Source organism: Triticum urartu, chromosome 3A (genome assembly GCF_056163025.1).
Source record: "Triticum urartu cultivar PI428250 chromosome 3A, HENAU_Tu73, whole genome shotgun sequence".
In the NCBI taxonomy this organism is placed as follows: Eukaryota; Viridiplantae; Streptophyta; class Magnoliopsida; order Poales; family Poaceae; genus Triticum; species Triticum urartu.
The window spans coordinates 17,083,950-17,094,203 of record NC_141875.1 but is presented as its reverse complement, the minus strand read 5'-3'; positions in this window follow the sequence as shown (position 1 = coordinate 17,094,203).

Below are 10,254 nucleotides of genomic sequence, written 5' to 3'. Positions count from 1 at the left end.
ATTGCCATGAATAACATTACTTACACATAACTCCTGGACAAACACCTACAACTGGCATTTTCCTTCATCTTGAGTATAATATTTCCAAGATGGGAAGATACGCACATACGATTTAACAACATCTAATGCGATAGATGCTAAACTACGACTAGCTGGTTGTGCTTCCTCCACAGGAATAGGCATACTAACTGGTCGAGTTGGGGTTCGCCGTGATAGTACTGGCCCTATGGGCACTGGAGCTGCCTTACTAACTGCTCTTGTTTGGGAGATCTATGGTGGAGATGGTGCTGTGTCAACAGGAACTGGGTTACTATCGGCTGGAGTTGGGGTTAGATTGGGTGAAGCTGATTCTCTGTCCATCGTAGTAGGGGTACAATCTGCGAGAGTTTGGGTTATGTGTGGTAGGGCTGGTTCTTGTGCATGTACAACCGGGGTGCTATCTCCACCAAGAGGTAGCACTGTTTTATTTGAAGACCGTGTTTTTAGTCCGCTAGATACTGGCATCACCCGCTCCAATTCAAATGGCTGATAAACAGGAAACATAGTTGAATGTACAGAGATTGTATGAGAGACAGATGCAATAAATAGTGTGGAAAAAAGAGGGCATGAAATAGTTGACATGTATATTGTTTAACTAAAACGGATAGCATGACATAATTTCACATATATGATGTCTATGTAAACTGGATATCATAGCATAACATAATTCAAAGATATGATGAATAACTAAACAGAATCGCATGACATAATTCACCTACATGTTATCTAAGTAATCAGGATCGCATCATTTATTTCACATATGTGATTTATATGCTAAACAGAGGGCATTCGTTATGATGTCTAAACTAAGAACATGGTGTTGAATATTGTGTATATGATGTCTAAACTATGCAATGCAAAACACCGTATGCATGATATGAGCAGTATAACTGTGCCAAGTTAGAGCATACACCTAAGTGGGGGAATAGGACTGGTCATCTGTCTCTGAATCCACCTCTGAGGAGCTATCAGGACCCAACAAGAGATCTTCTTCGACAGATAGGACTGTCTGCTCTGAAGGCCTTGTTTTCACTCCAGATTTTTCCATCTCCCACCCAAATGGCTGATTCACAGGAAGAGTAGTTTAATGTACAAACATTATCGACAAATGGAAATGTAATGAAGAAAAGGATGGGCAAGATATCATTCAAATATATGATGCCTGGTTAAACTGGATGGCATTGCACATTTCACATATATTATGGCTGGCTAAAAGACATGAGACTGCATAATTCCCATATATGATATAGAAACTAAACAGGTGGCATTACAGAACATGTCTAAATTAAGCAGATGACATATATGATGTTAAAAGTAGGCACTACAAGGCAACATATGCATGATATGACCAACATCATCATGCCAAGGTAGAGCAAACACCTTGGGGGGTAAATAGGAGTGGTTAGCGGCGTCCGAATCTGCCTCAAAACAGATATCTTCCTCTGTATTACAATCTGGAGAGGGGTGGGGAGGGTTTGGCATTGAACCCACCATGGAGCGATGTTTGCATGACATTGTATTGGCACGCAAAACTCTTCTCTTTTTCTCTACATGTTCAGCATAACTGTGTACAATATCTGACATGCATACAAAAAAATGTGGTGTGATTATGTAAGGAGAGCATGCAGAAATTTAGAGTGATGGTAACAACCGGTGGATCGATGTTTTTCCGTTGAACCAAAATAGCCCTAATGGATCGACGTGAATGTATAGTAATAAGTGATGCAACAAGTGTACAACCTTTTTGCTGTAGCCGTGTCGACCTCAGCATCATTGGGTTGGTCGCTGAAGCAGTTGAGGCAGAGGTGGCTATCGGAGGTGTCGAGGAAGATCTGAGGAATCTGTAGACGGCGTCTAGGGCATTTCTCTGTTGTGACGGATCGTTAGGTCGTTGGAGCAGCTCCGGTGAGCCGTAAGACGTCAAGGCTGAAGCAGCACAAGACAGACATCGTCAATCTCAAGTGAGATTCTAATAGCATCTCCAATAGATGATGTAAAATGGATGTAAAATTAACATCACCAAACACCACCTGACTACAACAGATGAGGTAAAAACTGTTGACTCTGAACTTAACTGTTGAAACTGAAATTTACTGTGGAATCTGAATGCTACTGTCGAAACTGAACGCAATGGTAGCAGAGAGGCACTTGACATGTAGTTTAGGGAGGGCCTGCAGTTCATCTTCAACCTGCACCCCCCTGAGCCGCCAGCCACCACCGGCCGAACCGCCGGCCCCAGTGCCGCCTCGCCGCCCTGAAACAACTCGCCACCGCCGCCCCGGCCAGCCCTCTAGGCCCCCCGCCCCCACCCTGAACCCTAAGATAGATAGTGGGGTACCTCTCCGGCAAGCCCCCGTCCCCGCTGCGGGTGGTTCTTCCTTAACTCCGGCGAGCCCGCCAACCCCTGAAAATCGACTAACCCAAAAGTCGATTGAGTCGACTGAAGTGTGGCTTAATCGAAGTAGAGCAGCAGCACGAGCAAGGGGGAGAGCAGCATCATCAGCTGGGCGAGCGAGCAATCAAGCGAGAGCCGGAGCAGCAGCAGCAGATCCGGCTGGTAATGACACTGCCGCCGAACGGGCCTTGCACTGGGGGAGAGCCGCCGTGGAGATGTCGCCCGCGGCGCCGGCTTCAAGGTAGCCTCTCCATGGGGGTGCGGGATGGAGCACCATCGGTGCCGGGAGGTCGAGTTAAGGAGAAGGTGCGATGCGATGAGTGTACAACCTCTTTGGTGGCGCCGAGTAGACCTCGGCTTCGTCCGAGGAGTCGGTGAGGATGTTGCGGTTCCGGTGGAGCAGGTTAAGGCAGCACTGTGGGGATGGAGCAGCCGCGATAGACGAGGCGATCGTCGGAGCAGCTCCTTAGAGGTGGAGGACGGGGCGGCTGAACCGGCGGGACAGCGAGATGGACGACGGATCCTCATCCACGGAGGTGGACGAGGGACGTCGAGCTGTTGCGCTGGACGACGTCATCGGGGAAGAGGCTCCGGCTGGGCAGCGGTGACATGGCGGACGGAGGAGGGTGGGGTTTCGCGGCTGGTGCGGAGAGGTTATGGCGGCCTGGGATTTCGAATGGCGAAAAGGGGGCGATGGGAGGGGGTGAAGCATGACTTAGGAACGCGCTTGTCCAAAATGTAGGGTGTGTTACAAAAGTACCCCCCACCGATTTGAACTAGCGGCCCTTTCGGCTCAGGGTTAGAAGGGGGATTTCACGTATCGGGATTTGGCAGCTGGAGGGAGTTTCGCGCGCGTTGTAATTTCGGGATAGCAAGGCGCAGGTTGTGAAGGCGCGAATTTTGGGAGCACGATATCTGAATTTTCGGGATATAACAAGATGCGGGTTGAATTTTAGGGACAAGCCTAACATGTAGTAATATTGTACTTTTACGTACCAAATCAATTCGCACTTCCCTCAACCAAAAAGAAAATGAAAAAAATAAAACTATTCACACCACACAAAGAGAGAGTCTTGCCCCGTTTTACTATACAAATGTTGTTCAAAGCTACTCCCTCCTTCCATCTATATAGGGCCTAATGCGTTTTTTGATGCTAACTTTGACCAAATATTAGAGCAATGATATGTGACATGCAGCTTACACAAAGCACACCGTTAAATTCGTTTGTGAAAGGTTCTTTCAATGATATAATTTTCACATTGTGCATGTCATGTACTATTAATCTTGTCAATAGTCAAAGGCGGTCTTAAAAATCTCATTACGCCCTATATAGATGGAAGGAGGGAGTATGAATCCATGTTATGTCCGATTAAATTTTTTCCCTTGTTGTATAATGCATGTAACCTACTCATACCAACATTTTAATGCATTCCAAATGTCTATACAACCATAGCAATTCGAACTAAATTTGAATTTGTTTCTCTATTTCAATAAGAATCTACAATCATGATTGTTGCCAACTTCAACCATCATAGTTTCCTTGCTATCCGCCAGATATAAATCAGACGGCCTATAATGCAGGATGGTAGGCACACCATGATCAACAACTCCATTTTTTTTATAAGAGTAGAGATAAAACATATTATATGTAGTATACCATGTTCATAACCGCACCATGTGTATCACCGTTATATATATCCACACATCCGTCGGTTTGAAACACTATGATAAATTCTTCAAATATCCGAATTCGCTTTTTATAATGAAGTATATATGATCTCTATTCGTCTTTTACACCCACACAACCCTCTTATCTTTGTAGCTAGCGCTAACTTTCTCTTGTGCATGCACACGCCCGCATCCCTCTCACCCTCCCTCAGCATTCTCTAGCTCCATCGCGCAAATTCGTCTTTTCACTTTTGGTCGTTCACCCACGGTGTGTGTAGGCCCCCCAACTCCTTCTTTACGGCACACATCGATCGATATGCCTCTCTAGCCAGGTGTTCCTAGCACAAACACAAGCTTCCCCTCTTCTCTTGTCACTGTCCATGCCTCACTCCCACCACTCTTTTCATCGATCTTGTACTCGCACACTCCCCCCCCCTCAATATAGTATGCCTCTCGTACCACCTCCTACATGCATCCCTCTCTCTCTATCCTTCTCCTCGTGCCTCATTTGCTTCTAACACACACATGCATGTATACCGATCGATCTCCCAACATATACCTAGATCAACTTTAACTACCCCCCATCGATCGACGTACCTCACAAGTTATGTCTCTCCTTTATCTTAAAAAGGGCGATTGATCTTCCTATGTAGTTACGTCTGCTTACCACAGCCACATCGCCCCCCCTCATCATTCGTGCATGCCTCCTGACCCGTCTCTCACACGCACGTGCACAGACAACAAGCAGCCATATCCTCTCTTATTGATATTGCGGGCGTGCCCTCCGTTTTTTAGCAAGCCTATCCCACCATTTGTTAGAAGCAACTCCACTACCACCCAATCCAACACTCTAGCTCTGTCTCTCTCCCAACCTTATTCATCTCCTGCACATATGCATGGATGCCGATCGATCTCCCTTAATACATGAGGCAGATCGATCTCCTTAATACATGAGGTAGGCCTCTCTCCTCCTCCACACATATACCAGCCATTGTACCTCTATAGTTAATTGGGCCTCCCTCTTCCCCCACAACACACCGATAGTCAAGCGTTGCAGGTAGGTATCCATGCCACAGAGACAAACTGCACATGTCCCATCTCACGTTCCAGTACGCCAGCCACTCTATATCTTTGACGTGGTCACACACAAATTCGATGGCACTCTTTATCGATCGTGCGCGCACACACACACACACATCATCCCTCTCTTCGATTCTGTGGACACCTCAAGCCGATGATACCTCCACTCTCTTCTCGTGGATTGCACCCTCTATATATATGTTATATCCAGGACTCTATTTCACACACATTTGCATATGTTAAATTTTTTGATTGACCCCCCCCCTCCCCACAAAAAAAAACTCTCAAGAACCCACACACTATATATCTCTAGGTTTGTCTCTCTCACACAACCCCACGTAGGTGGTGTACGTATACAAGAAGAGAATAGGTGCACCGTGCACGTACTCACGCTTCGTGCCCAGCCACACCCGCGCGGGTACACGGTGGAGCTCATTTCTCTACAGAAGCTGAATTTGTTTTTGAAACATCAAGTGGCCAGAGACTCAAAAACTTATTTGCCCATTAGTGACTTGTCAGGGCGGTGGATTTTAGTTTGTACGATAATGCTGCATCCACCTAAAGTAACGAAAGTTCTTACGCAAACTCCCTAGTAATTCCCTCTTCGTAGGTGCAGCATTACTCCTATGTAATATCAGTTTGAAACTTGTAATATTTCCGTGTCTTATTCCTCACTCTGCGCATTTAAAAACCGAAACGAAAAACCATACCGAAAATAAGCCGAACCGAACCAATTTTATGGTTTTTATGGTTTCTGGTTTCGGTATGGTATGAACTTTTCATACCGATTTGAACTTGGTTTTTATGCACTAGTAGAAAACAGGTCTTTGGACACGGGGCAATATTCACATTAGTCCCGGTTCAGTCACGAACCGGGACTAATGTGAGCATTGGTCCCGGTTCGTGCGGCTAAGGCTTTAGTCCCGGTTCACCTGAGCCCTTTAGTCCCGGTTTGAGACACGAACCGAGACTAAAGGGTGTTATGCCCTTTAGTCCCGGTTTGTGTCTCAAACCGGGACTAAAGATTAGACCTTTAGTCCCGGTTTGAGGCACGAACCGGGATAAAGGGTGCGATGCCCTTTAGTCCCGGTTTGTGTCTCAAACCGGGACTAAAGGTCCCATTTTCAAACTCTACCCCCCCTGGTGGATCGCCTTTTTTGTTTTGAAAAAATCAAAAGAAAATGATAAAAACTTCAAAAAATAAAATCCTTCGAGAGGTAGTTATATTACTACATCTACTAGTTAGGAAAATTTAAAAACTTAAATTTGGACATGTTTTGCAAAAAATGTAGCGAAAATGTAAAACGGCTATAACTTTTGCATACGATGTCAGAAAAAACGTATAATATATCAAAATGTTCGGAACAAAAATCCGCATCCGATGGACACAGCCTACGGCTTGTTTGCAAATTTTTAGAATCCTCAAATTCTAAAAGGAAAAAAGTTATGCTCAAATTTTAGTTTTTTTTGAATTTTTGTTAAATCTGGTCAAACTATGGTTAAACTACTTATTCAAGAAGTATTAGTGTTACTAAATAATTATTCAAGAATATTAGTGTTACTAAATAATTATTTTAGTTTTTTTGAATTTTGGTCAACTATGGTCAAACTGTGGTCAAACTACTTATTCAAGAAATATTAGTGTTACTAAATAATTATTGATTTTTAGAACAATAGTTTCAAACTCAAACAGTGAAATGTGTGACTTCATGCTCAAGCTAAATTCCTGAGGGTTAATAGGATTGACATCTTACTATTGTTAGGAAAACAACAAGTGCAGACTTGGAAACGAGGGAGAATAGAACCCAGAAGTTAAGCGTGCTCAGGCTGGAGTAGTGAGAGGATGGGTGACCGTTCGGGAAGTTAGATGATTTGGAATGATGAGGGGTGATTAGAGATTAAAGGTTAAATTGAGTAGTCATGAGGGGTGATTACAGATTAGAGGTTAAAATAATTCAGAAATTTGAAATTCAAAAAAAATTCAAAAAAAAATTATAAAATTTCCTTTAGTACCGGTTGGTGTTACCAACCGGGACTAAAGGTGGACCTCCAGGCAGCGGCCACGTGGAGGGCCTTTAGTTCCGATTCCAGTTAGAACCGGGACTAAAGGGGGAGGCTTTAGTACCGACCCTTTAGTCCCGGTTCCAGAACCGGGACTAAAGGCCCCTTATGAACCGGGACTAAAGGCCCTTTTTGTACTAGTGATGGTATATACCGGAAAACCGAACGATTAACCGAATAAACCGAAGTAAAAAATAAATTTATATTTCTTGACATGAACAACCATACAGCTTGTCATTTTTCTTGTACATGAGTCAAATGCACTACTAAGCACGTAATTTTTTCTTGTAACATAGTCATTTTTCTATTTTTAAAATGCTAAGCACGTCCATAACCATCAACAGATGAATCAATGCATGCATATATCTTATATATATAGTCATATACTATTTGTGTAGAATAGTATGTGTTTTGAGTCATAAATTTGCTAATTATTATTACGTCATTTCCAAATTCGCGTCAACTTTGGTTTTTATGGTATATATCGAAACCATACAGTAATAATTTGGTATATACCAAAAACCGAACCGTATTTTAATTTCATACCATATTTACCGAAGTATTAATACCGTACAAACTGAAAAACTATATAAATCAAACCATGTAAACCGAATAAACCGAACACACAGGGTGACCTGTTCCTGCGTTTTCAAAATCCTGCGAATCAAACAGGTCCTGAGTTGGTGATGATGTTGTGCCTCCCATCTTTCACCAATAGCCGTCGGATCTAGATCGGACGCATACAAACCAAGCTTCTCCATTTTTGCAAAAAGATTCCCGCACTTGTTCCCTATTTACAAACAACTCCTTGTCTCTCACAATCAGCCTCATCTCCTCCCCACCACATCTAGGAGTAGAAGGCCGTGGAAAAATCTGGCGCGATGGCCGCTGCCGGAGCCGTCCACCCCTAATGTACGCACGTGAAATTATGTTGAACAGGGCTAGATGTAAGCAGGCTAGCTCTACAGCCATGATGATAGTGACTGCAGACGGTGAGGCTGACTATGGTAAGACGAACACGGCGCCTATACTCAGGTGTCATCTCGGGCGCAGGGTCTTATCACTTCACTGTGAGGAGCAGCACATAATAATTTGACCAACGGATAGTACAGTGCTAGTACTTCTACAACTACATTGGTAGTACTACTTCTAGTACTAGTAGCACCATCGTCTAGCACCACCGTATGGATTTAGGAGTACTACCACGTCCATCTGGATTTTAGTATTTGACTAGCAATATCTAGTAATGCATGTCACCAAAAATGTACTACTCCCTCTGTAAATAAATACATGGTGTTTTATTCCTATCGGCGAGAGAACTTATTGTTTTTTTGCTACTCCTAACTAGATTACTAATAGGATTACATGCAATGAACTAAACACTGAATGTCATGTTTGGTAGTCTCAAGTCATTGGAAGCATGCACGACCCACATCTCTCATTGGTTGATATGTCACGAAATAAGAAATAAGGAGGGAGTTAATGCACCGTGCCTAAGTACTTTGGGATTATTTGGATTTTGTAAGGTGACTTACACAACATTTTTTGTTTACATGCATTAACATTTAATAGTTAAATCAAAGGTCAAAACTTGGCGCAAAATGCAAAGGGGACCAATAAACCAGTAAACATCAAACTTCCCTCGTTTGGCCCCAACTAGAGGTCCGGTGAGATGACTATACTGCATCGGCACGGAGGGGGACGCAGCTTCATTGACTTACGGCAACTGCCTTTGGGTGAATGACACGTGGCCCCAGGGGGTGGCTGGCCCACCTATCATACATCCAAAGGCAGGTCTAGTAGAGGGCCGAGGAGTAGTACAAAATCCTATGCACCTACGCACGCTAACCAAGGGCTGAGTGATCACTCGAATTGCAAGATCAGTTGACTAGAAGCTACGCTAGACCGATGGAGGCGATGAGCGCGAGCATCAGCCGGCTGTGCCAGATGGTCCACGACACCGGCCTGCGGCCCGGCACCGAGGAACGTCTCCAGGTATTATTGCTTGAGGCCGCCAGGGCGAGGTGCCGCTTGGACGACAGCTTCGTTTCCTTGTTCGACGAGGTCCTCATCGGTTTCCTCGACAAGCTCACCGTCGTCAAGAAGCTTGCGGACGACTTTGACGTAAGCCTCCAGCCGACGCGCCCAGGCTCTGCGATGCCCGCCACCCTCAATGGCCACTATGGTAACAACCTCCTCGACGCACTGGTGGCCCTGCGACTACCCGCCGTCACGCCAGAGAATGTCCACCTCGAGGTCGCACTCGCCGCACAGCGCCTGGCGCAGCAAGACACCAGTGACATAATCACCCACGTCTATGGGCAAATCGTCCACAAGGACTACTACATGCTAGAGGAGGATGATAGGACGCTGGCCTTCTTGGAGCGCAGGGCAACCTTGGACGACACTGTTCAGAAGCACGTTGAGCTCGCCGCCAACGCCGCTGCTCCTCACACGTCGGTTGGTGACCAGGCGCACTAGGGCGTGAGGATGTCGTTGAACGTTGATGGATCCGTATGTATTTTTATCTTTCCGTCAAATCCATGTAGTAGTATATGATACTACAGTAATTATCTTACCTTTCGCATCAACTTCATAATTTCCGTACGTACTCCATGTGTCGGGTGGTAGGTGCGACATATGCCAACGGGTGGCTTATCATTGTGGGAGCCAGTAAGACATCGCCGGTGCCTGGAAACGGGATAAGGCGAAGACATGCACGCCGGCGGATCTTACCCAGCTTCGGGGCTCTCCGTGGAGATAACACCCCTACTGCTGCTCTGCGGGGTCTCCGCATGTTCACTAGATGAATCAAGTAGCTACACAACGCTCCTTGAGCTATTTGGGGGGAAGAGGAAGAAAGGCACGGCTAGCCTGCTTCTTCTCCTTGTGTGGTGTCTAGGACTAGCAAGGGGTCCAACCCTTTGCATGGGTGCTCCGGGGGGTTTATATAGGCCTACCCCCCGGGGATACAATGGTAATCCGACTCGGCGCGGGGCCCAGCCGTCTGT